The sequence below is a fragment of the Orycteropus afer genome, unplaced genomic scaffold (genome assembly GCF_000298275.1).
Source record: "Orycteropus afer afer isolate SDZICR_OR568_19922 unplaced genomic scaffold, OryAfe1.0 scaffold00321, whole genome shotgun sequence".
In the NCBI taxonomy this organism is placed as follows: domain Eukaryota; kingdom Metazoa; phylum Chordata; class Mammalia; order Tubulidentata; family Orycteropodidae; genus Orycteropus; species Orycteropus afer.
In genome coordinates, this window is record NW_006921908.1 from 3,847,076 (window position 1) to 3,856,354 (window position 9,279).

The window sequence follows — 9,279 nt, forward strand, 5'->3', positions numbered from 1 at the left end:
AAAAACATGGCATCAGGATTGGAGGAAGAATCATTAACAACCTGACATATGCTGACGATACAACTTTGCTTGCTGAAAGTGAGGATGACTTGAGGCACTTACTGATGAAGATTGAGGAACACAGTCTGCAGTATGGATACATCCCAATATAAAGGAGACAAAAATCCTCACAACTGGATGAATAAGCAGCATCATGACAAATGGAGAAAAGATTGAGGTTGACAAAGAATTCACATTGTTTGGTTCTACAATCAAGGCCAATGAAAGCAGCAGTCAGGACATTAGATGATGTGTACCACTGGGTAGGTCAGCTGTGAAGGAACTCTTTCAAGTGCTGAGGAGCAAGGGTGCCTCTTTGAGGACTAAGGTGCACATGACACAGGCCATGATATTTCCAATTGCTTCGTATGCATGTGAGAGCTGGACAATGAATAAGGAAGACTGAAGAAGAGTTGATGCTTTTGAGTTGTGGTGCTGCTGAAGAATGTTGAAGGTACCATGGCCTGCCAAAAGAACAAACAGATCTGTCCTGGAGGAAGTGCAGCCGAGATGCTCCTTGGAAGCAAAGATGGCCAGACTTGGTCTCACCTACTTTGGTCATGTTGTCAGAGGGGATCATTCCCTGGAGAAGGATGCCATGCTTGGTAAGATGGAGTGCCGAAGAAGGAGGGCAAGGCCTTTGACGAGATGGATTGACATGGTGGCTGCAACAATGGGCTCAAGTATAGCAAGGATCGTGGAGCTGGCACAGTATCCGGTGGTGTTTTGTTCTGCTGTGCATGGGGTCGCTATGAGTCAGAAATGACTCGATGGCACCTAACAACAACAACAATTTTTAACATTTCTTGGTTTGATACATTTATTATTCATGGTTTTGTTGTTGTTTTTACAGAAGAAACTGAGACTAAGAAAAGTTAATTAATGTGCAAGATTCATATAATTAAGAAATGTTCTGTGTTCCTGATTCCTCAGTCTCTACTTTTCTCATTAGTCATCAGTGCGAGAATAATTAAATATTGATAAGATAAATCTATATAAGATATTTCTGAATGTCAAACTCCTGCCGATATGAAATAAATATTTCAGTTGCCAACTATGTGTGGGGAGATACAGTCTTAATTTTCATTTTCTCTTATGTGTTTTCAAGGTTTGAAAATAATGTATGTGGTAAACATAGGTCAAATGGGGTATAATAAAAAATATTCTGTGACTCAGGAAATATTACTGTAGTTTTACTTGATAGAGGAGACTATTCTGTGACTCACTGGCTATTTTAGACATTCATTTTTTTGCTTTGGGTTGATTCATACCAATTTCTCTTTTGTTACCATAAAAAAATCAGAGGCTGAACAGAGACAGTAACAGCACATTTTTCAAAATGTATATTTAATAAAAAGAATCAATTTTAAGTTAATGATATTTAATTCAGAGAATATTCTTTGCCTTGTGGGATGGGTGGGTCTTTGGTTCATGTCTTATAGAAGGGCCAACTATAATCCCTGTTAAATGAAAGAAAACATATTCCTCTGTAAACTTGTTTGAATACTCCACAAAATATTGACCACAGATCCCTTAATTAATTTACAAATTATTCAGTTCTCTACAAGTTCTTACATGAATCAAAATCCTAATTTCCAATCTGCATTGAATATCCTTACCTTTTCCTTCATTTCTTTATTTTTTTCTTGAAGAGTAGATGGTTGTATCCACAAATTGTACTTAAGGACGTATCATAATCATTAATGCAGAAATAACACAAAAGCTTGTGCATGCTCTCTCAAATACTTTTAGTTCCACTAAAAGTCACATGTCTAATTCTATATTAGACAGCAAGTCAGCTGTCTCTTCATTTTTACCTACATTACATTTCTCACTTTCTGAGTAGTTTTTGCATTGAAACTATTTAACAATATTTTTATATTTCTATTTGCATATGGTATATTGTTCAAATAATATATCAACCCTAATTTTACCTAAACCTTTATTTTCTGAAATCCAAGAATCTCTTATATTTATTTTCTTTCTTTTTAAAATCAAAACTAGTGTTGGTAATTGGACTTTAATTTTTCTATTTGGTCATGGCCATTTTTCACACACACAAAAAATGTATTTGATACTATGTATTCAATGATGAATGGAGAAAAGGAAAATAGAAAACATTATTGAGTTGGTAACCTTTGTTTGGCCTGACAACATGTTGAGTGATTTATGTTATTAAATTGCTGTGATTCAGGAAATCACAAATGATTTTAAAAAATGCAACAGATTTTCAGGGTATTAAAGTATACTAAAATCCATGAAAACACATTTGATAAATTCTATGGTTATATATCAGCAACTTTTTTTTTCCCCCAATGTGATTGTAACTCTTGCTGTCATTGTTAGGTGTCATCTAGTCAGTTCTGACTCAGAAAGATTTTGTCTACAACACAACAAAACCTTGCCCAGTCCAGGGCCATGCTTATAGTCCTTGCTATGTTTGAATGCATCCTTGCAGCCACTGTGTCAGTACATCCTGTTGAGGGTCTTCTGCATTTTCACTGATGATCTACTTTGCCAAGCATGATGTTCTTCTCCAGGGAATGGTCCCTTCTGACAACATGACCAAATTACAAGAAATGAAGTCTGATCATTCTCACTTCTAAGGAGCATTTGTTCCAGAACATATTTGTTCTGTATTTGTTCCAGAACATATTTGTTCATTTTTCTGGCAGTCCATGGTACATTTAATATTCATTGCCAGCACCTCAATTCAATTACATCAATTTTCTGCATTATTCCTAAGTCATCATGCAGCTCTCACACGTCCAGTTAAAACAGATAACACCTAAATTTTCCTGAAAGTGACTATCCAGCTTTCTTAGTAACTTTGAATATTCTTCTAAATTATATAATTATATCCATCTTTTAACAAGCATATTTTATTAATTCTATATGCTATGCATTGTTCTTGACATGTATTTACAGGCATGTGTTCAAAATCTAATGAGAAATATTACAATGCAATACACTTACTGCTAGAATACATTAACAAATAATATGCTGTGGGGCCAATGAGGAGGTAATAAAATTCTGCCACAAGTAAAGGGAAGTGGTATCACAAAAAATTTCAAACAAGAATGCAAATTTTAATTGACTATTAAAAGTGAGAAAATTTTATCTGAAACTACAAACAGACAATATACATTATGTCTGGCTTTGAACAAAAAATTACAAGGCATACTAAAAGGCAAAATATACAGCCTGAAGAGAGAGGACAACCATCAGAACTAGACTCAGTTATAGAATTAAAAAAAAAAAAAACCCTCTGCCATCAAGTTTATTCCGACTCATAAAAACCCCCATTGGGTTTCCAAGGCAGTAAATCTTTACTGAAGTAGATTGCCCAGTCTTGCTTCCAGTGGGTGATGGGTTTGAACCACCCATCTTCTGGTTAGCAGTCAGATGCCTTAGTCACTGTGTTACCAGAGCTGCTATTTTGGCTATGGAATAGATTTTGGAATTATCAGACAGGAACCTCACAACCAATAAGTAGCATCATGATAAATGGAGAAAAGATTGAAGTTGTCAAAGATTTCATTTTATTCAAACCCACAATCAACACATATGGAAGCAGCAGTCAAGAAATAAGACCTCATATTTCTCTGGGTAAATCTGCTGCAAAAGACTTCTTTAAAGTGTTGAAGAGCAAAACTCTCAGTACGGGGACTAAGGTGCACCTAACTCAAGTCATAGTATTATCAGTTGCTTCATATGCATGTGAAAGCTGGAAAATGAATAAGGAAAACTGAAGAAGAGTTGATGCTTTTGAACTGTGGTGTTGGTGAAGAACACTGAAAATACCAGGGACTGTCAGAAGAATGAACAAATCCGTCCTGGAAGAAGTACAGCTGTAATACTCCTTGGAAGGGAGAGTGGATGACTTTGTCTCACCCACTTTGGTCATACTGTCAGAAGGGACCTTTTCCTGGAGAAAGATATCATAAAGCAGAAGGTCAAGGAAAAAGGAGAAGACCTTTACCAAGATGGATTGACACAATGGCTGCAATAATGGGCTCAAGTATAGTAAGGATTGTGAAGATGGCACAAGACGGGGCAGTATTTTGTTCTTTTCTACATAGCGTCCCTATGAGTTAGAGCCGACTCCATGACACTTAACAACGCAATTGATTAATAAGCTAAGGGCTCTAGGGGGAACATGAAAAAATTCTAAGAACAGATAGAAATGTAAACATACACATGTAAATTCTGAGGAGCAATCAAAATTAAATTTTAGAAATCACAAATGCTAACAGAAATGAACAATACATTTAATGGGCTCATTAGTAAACTGGACACAGACAGGATAGAGTGCGTGACTTGGGATATATAGCAACAGAAATTTCCCAAGCTGAGAAACAGAATAAAAACTGAAAAATATGGAACAGAATATCCAAGAAATCTGATATAAATACAAAAGGTACAATATGTTCATAATTGTAATACCAGAATGGGAGAAAGAATGAAGGGAACAGAAGAAATATTTCTCCCATCATTCATTGTTGTTTCTATTCTACAATGTCCTTTTTATTATATTTTAAAGAAGGAAAATGGAAAATTCAGAGCATAAAATTCACTGGCCAAGGTAAAGATTAGTTTTCTTGTGGATATCTTATTGAACCAATGCCGTTGAATTGCCTTGGCACCTTGGTTAAAAACAATTGTTCATATATGTGTAGGATTTTTTTCAGGATATTATCTTCTGTCCCATTGATATATATGGCTACTTTTTGCCAATATTAAATAGTAGTGAATATTGTATCTTAAAAAAAAAGTCATAAAATTAGGTCGGGTAAGTACTCCAACACCACTAACAAACACAAAGGGAGCTACGTAGCTAAAATAGTTATTTAGCTAAATAGGTTCTGAAAAACCTATAATTTTATATTTTGAAAACTACATAGCTGACACTGATAATTTTTATGAGAATAAGAACCAAATGAAACTCACTGCTATTGAGCTGATTCTTACTCATAGCAATCCCCTTAGAGTTTCCAAGGCTGTAAATCTTTACAGATGCAGACTGCCTCATCTTCCTTCTGTGGAGTGGCTGGTGGGTTTGAACCATGAACTTTTGGTCAACAGCCAAATGTCTTAGCCACTGCTGTTGTTGTTGTTATGTGCCATCAAGTCAGAACTGACTCATAGCGACCCCTCCTTGGGTTTCTGAGGCAGTATCACTACAGAAGTAGATTGCCTCATCTTCCTTCTGAGGACACTGCACCACCAGTATAAAAAACCAAACCAAATCCACTGCCATTGAGTCAATTCCAACAATTAATGACCACCATTGTGTTACCAGGGCTGTAAACCTTTACAGAAATAGATTGCCTCATCTTTCTTTCATGATGGAGAAGTTGGTGGATTTGAAGCACTGACCTGGTTAGCAGCCAAATATCTTACCCATTATATCAGCAGAGCTCCTACAAGCACATATATGCTCCATGAATCCATAAATTCCAGATATGTTTGTATGCATTCATTGGTCTACCTGGTTTGTTGCTGACGTCAGTTGCTGTTGAATCAATTTCAACTCATGGTGACCCCGTGTATGAAAGCAGAACTGCTCCATCAGGTTTTCAAGTCTGTAAACTTTCAGGAACAGATTGCCAGAATTTACTTGTAAGGGACATCTGGGTGGGTTTGAACCACAACACTTCTGGTTAGTAGTGAAACACTTAAACATTTAAGTGCACCGTCTAAGGACTGTTGTTAGCCACATACATTCTACTAAAATCATTACATAGAAAGGATTCTGCCATCTATTATAAAACAGTGATGAATCCAACTCATAGCAACCCGTCCTTGGGTTTCTGAGGAGTTATCTCTACAGAAGTGGATTGACCAACCTTCCTTCTGAGGAGTGGCTTGTGGGTTTGAACTGCCAGCCTTCTGGTTAGTAGTCAAATGCCTTAGGCACTATGCCACCAGAGCTCCTATTATAAAATAATTAAGAGTTTTAACCTGAGTTCAATTTCCTAAGCTTACTCCTTACTAGAGTTATTTCAGATCTGATGAAATACAACACTAGGAAGAAGAAACAATATCAAAGGTGTTTAAAAAAGGAACAAGGTTATAAAAATATTTTATTTTTTACCTGGATTCAACACAGTAAGATATGGTTGTTGGCTACATGGTTTTTCATTGCTGTTATTGCTAGACATCACTGAGTCAGGTTTGACTCATAGCAACCTTATGTACAACAGAACGAAACACTGCCCAGTCGTGCACCATCTTCAGAATCATTGCTATACTTGAGCCCATTGGTGCAGACATTGTCTCAATTTATCTCATTGAGGGTCTTCTCTTTTTCACTGACCCTCTACTTTACCAACTATGATATCCTTCTGCAGGGAGTGGTCCCTTCTGACAACATGACCAAAATACGAGAGATGAAGTCTAGCCATTTTCACTTCTAAGGAACATTCCAGTTGTACTTCTTCCAGAACAGATCTGTTCATTACTCTGGGAGTCCATGATATATCCAATATTCTTTCTCAACACTACAATTCAAATGTATCAATTCTGCTCCCTTCCTTATTCATTGTCCAGCTCTCACATGCATATAAACCCCCCCCCAAAAAAAAAATGCACTGTCATCTAGTAGGATCTAACTCAGCGACCCCTCCTTGGGTTTCCAAGGCGTACTTTCACTACAGAAGTAGATTACCCAATGAAACTCACTACTGTTGAAAATATCATGGCTTGGATCAGGCACACCTGAGTCTTCAAAGTGACATCTTTGCTACTTAACATGTTAAAAAGATCTTTTACAGCAGATTTACCCAGTGCAATATGATGCTTGATTTCTTGACTGTTGCTTTCATGGGTGTTGAATATAGATCCAAGGAAAATGAAATCCTTGACAACTTTTGTCTTTTCTCCATTTATCATGATGTTGCTAATTGGTCAAGTTGTGAGAATTTTTGTTTTCCTTACTTTGAGGTTTAATCCATAGTGAAGGCTATAGTCTTTGATCTTCCTCAGTAAGTGCTTCAAATCATCTTCACTTTGAGCAAACAAGGTTGTGTCATCTGCATATCACGGTTGTTAACGAGTCTTCCTCCAATTCTGAAGCTGTTATCTTCTTCATATAGTCTGGCTTACCAAATTATTTGTTCAGCATGCAGCTTGAATAGATATGGTGAAAGGGTAAAACCATGATGCACACCTTTCTTGATTTTAAACCTTATAGTATTTTCTTGTTCTGTTCCAACAACTGCCTCTTGGGTTATGGACAGATTCTTCATAGGCACTAGTAAGTGTTTTGCAATTCTCACTCTTTACAATGTTATCCATAATATTTTATGATTCACATAGTCCAATGCCTTTGCATAGACAACAAACACAGGTGAACATCTTTCTAGTATTCTTTCAGCCAAGATCCGTCTGATAGCAACAGTGATATACCTCTTTCCACATCCTCTTCAGAATTGGCTTGGATTTCTGGCTGTTCCCTGTCTATGTGCCTTTTCAACTGTTTTTCAATTATTTCCAGAAAAATTTTACTTTTTTGTAATATTAATGATATTCAATAATTTTTTAATTCTGTTGGATCATGCTGCTTTGGAATAGACACAGATATGGATGGATTTGTTCCAGTCAGTTGGCCAGGTAGCTGTCTTCCAAATTTCTTGACATAAATGAGTGAGCTCCTCCACTGCTTCATCTGTTTATTGAAACATCTTAGTGGGTATTCCGTCAATTCCTGGAGACATATTTTTCACCAGTGCCTTCAGTTCAGCTTGGACTTGTTCATTCAATATCCTTGTTTCTTGATTATATGCTACCTCCTGAAATGACTGAATTTCTACTAATTCATTTTGGTACAGTGATTTTGTGTATTCTTTCCATCTTCTTTTGATGTTTATGGCATTGTTCAATATTTTGCTCACAGAATCCTTCAATATTGCAATGCGAGGCTAATTTTTTTCTCAATTCTTTCACCTTGAGGGCTGTTGAGCATATTCTTCCATGATTTTCTTTTCATTGTAGTAAGTCAATGTCAATACATTTTAACCTACTGAGATACAGGTGTGTAGACCTGAGTGCAAGTCTGAAGTGTGTAGTTTTCAAATTTCTTTTATATTTTAAAGTCTATTTGTTCCACATAGTTCTAAGTAATTCAAAATTCGAAGTCCGTAACTGAAATTAGTTCTTTCATGTTTGTCATCTTAATGGGGTTAATTAAGTTTGGTGCAAAGATAAAACCTTCAAAGGATAAAACTCTTCAAAGATTTTTCTCGTATTAAGAGTTTGCTTTTAGAATGGCTGCTAAATTTCAATCATAGTTTTTCTAATTGGTAAATAACAAGTGTTATTCATTGATATTAGAATAAAAGCCCTGCCCCCCCTTTTTTTGAGGGGGTTGGTATACAAGTAGAAGGAAGGGATGAGGGATGTCATAATTATTATCTAACATTTACTGCACATTTTCTATGTTCCAAGCATTATGCTAAGTGAGTACAGATTATTTTATCTGGTACACACAATAACCTCTGTGGTTACTTATTTTTAACCACCTTCAAAGATGAGGAAAATTAAGCTCAGCAAAGGCAGGTGGTTTTCCCACTGTCACAGAAAGTAAAGGAGTTGCTATAGATTGACTCCAGACAGTCCAGCTCCAGAGACTTGTGAGGAGGTGGGTTTCTTGACTACAATACAAATGACAGGAAAGTTATGATTAGTAATTAATGTCTATAGTAACACCAGCAAAGAAATCAAATGATTTTCCTTTGGGAAAATCTGCTGCAAATGACCTCTTTAAAGTCTTAAAAAGCTAAGATGACACTCTGATGACTAAGATGCACCTGACCAGGTAATGGTCTTTTCAGTTCACCACATGCATGTGAAAGCTGGACAATGAAGAAGGAAAACAGATGCATTTGAATTGTGGTGTCAGCAAAGAATATTGAATATACCATGGACTGCCGGAAGAATGAATGAATTAATCTTAGAATAAATGCCACCTGAATACTCCTTAGAAGCAAAGATGACGAGTCTTTAGCTTTCTTACTTCGGACATATCATTGTGTTGTTATGTGTTGCTGAGTCAGACCCAACTCATCATTAGGAAAGACAAATTGTGAGAAAAAGACATGTTTGGTAAGTGTTTTGTTTACTTCAGTACCAATCTAACAGAAAATACCACAGATGGATAGTGTTAACAAACAGATTTATTGTCTTACAGTTTAGGAGGCTAGCAGTCCGAGTTCAAAGTGCCAGCTCTAGGGGCTTGGT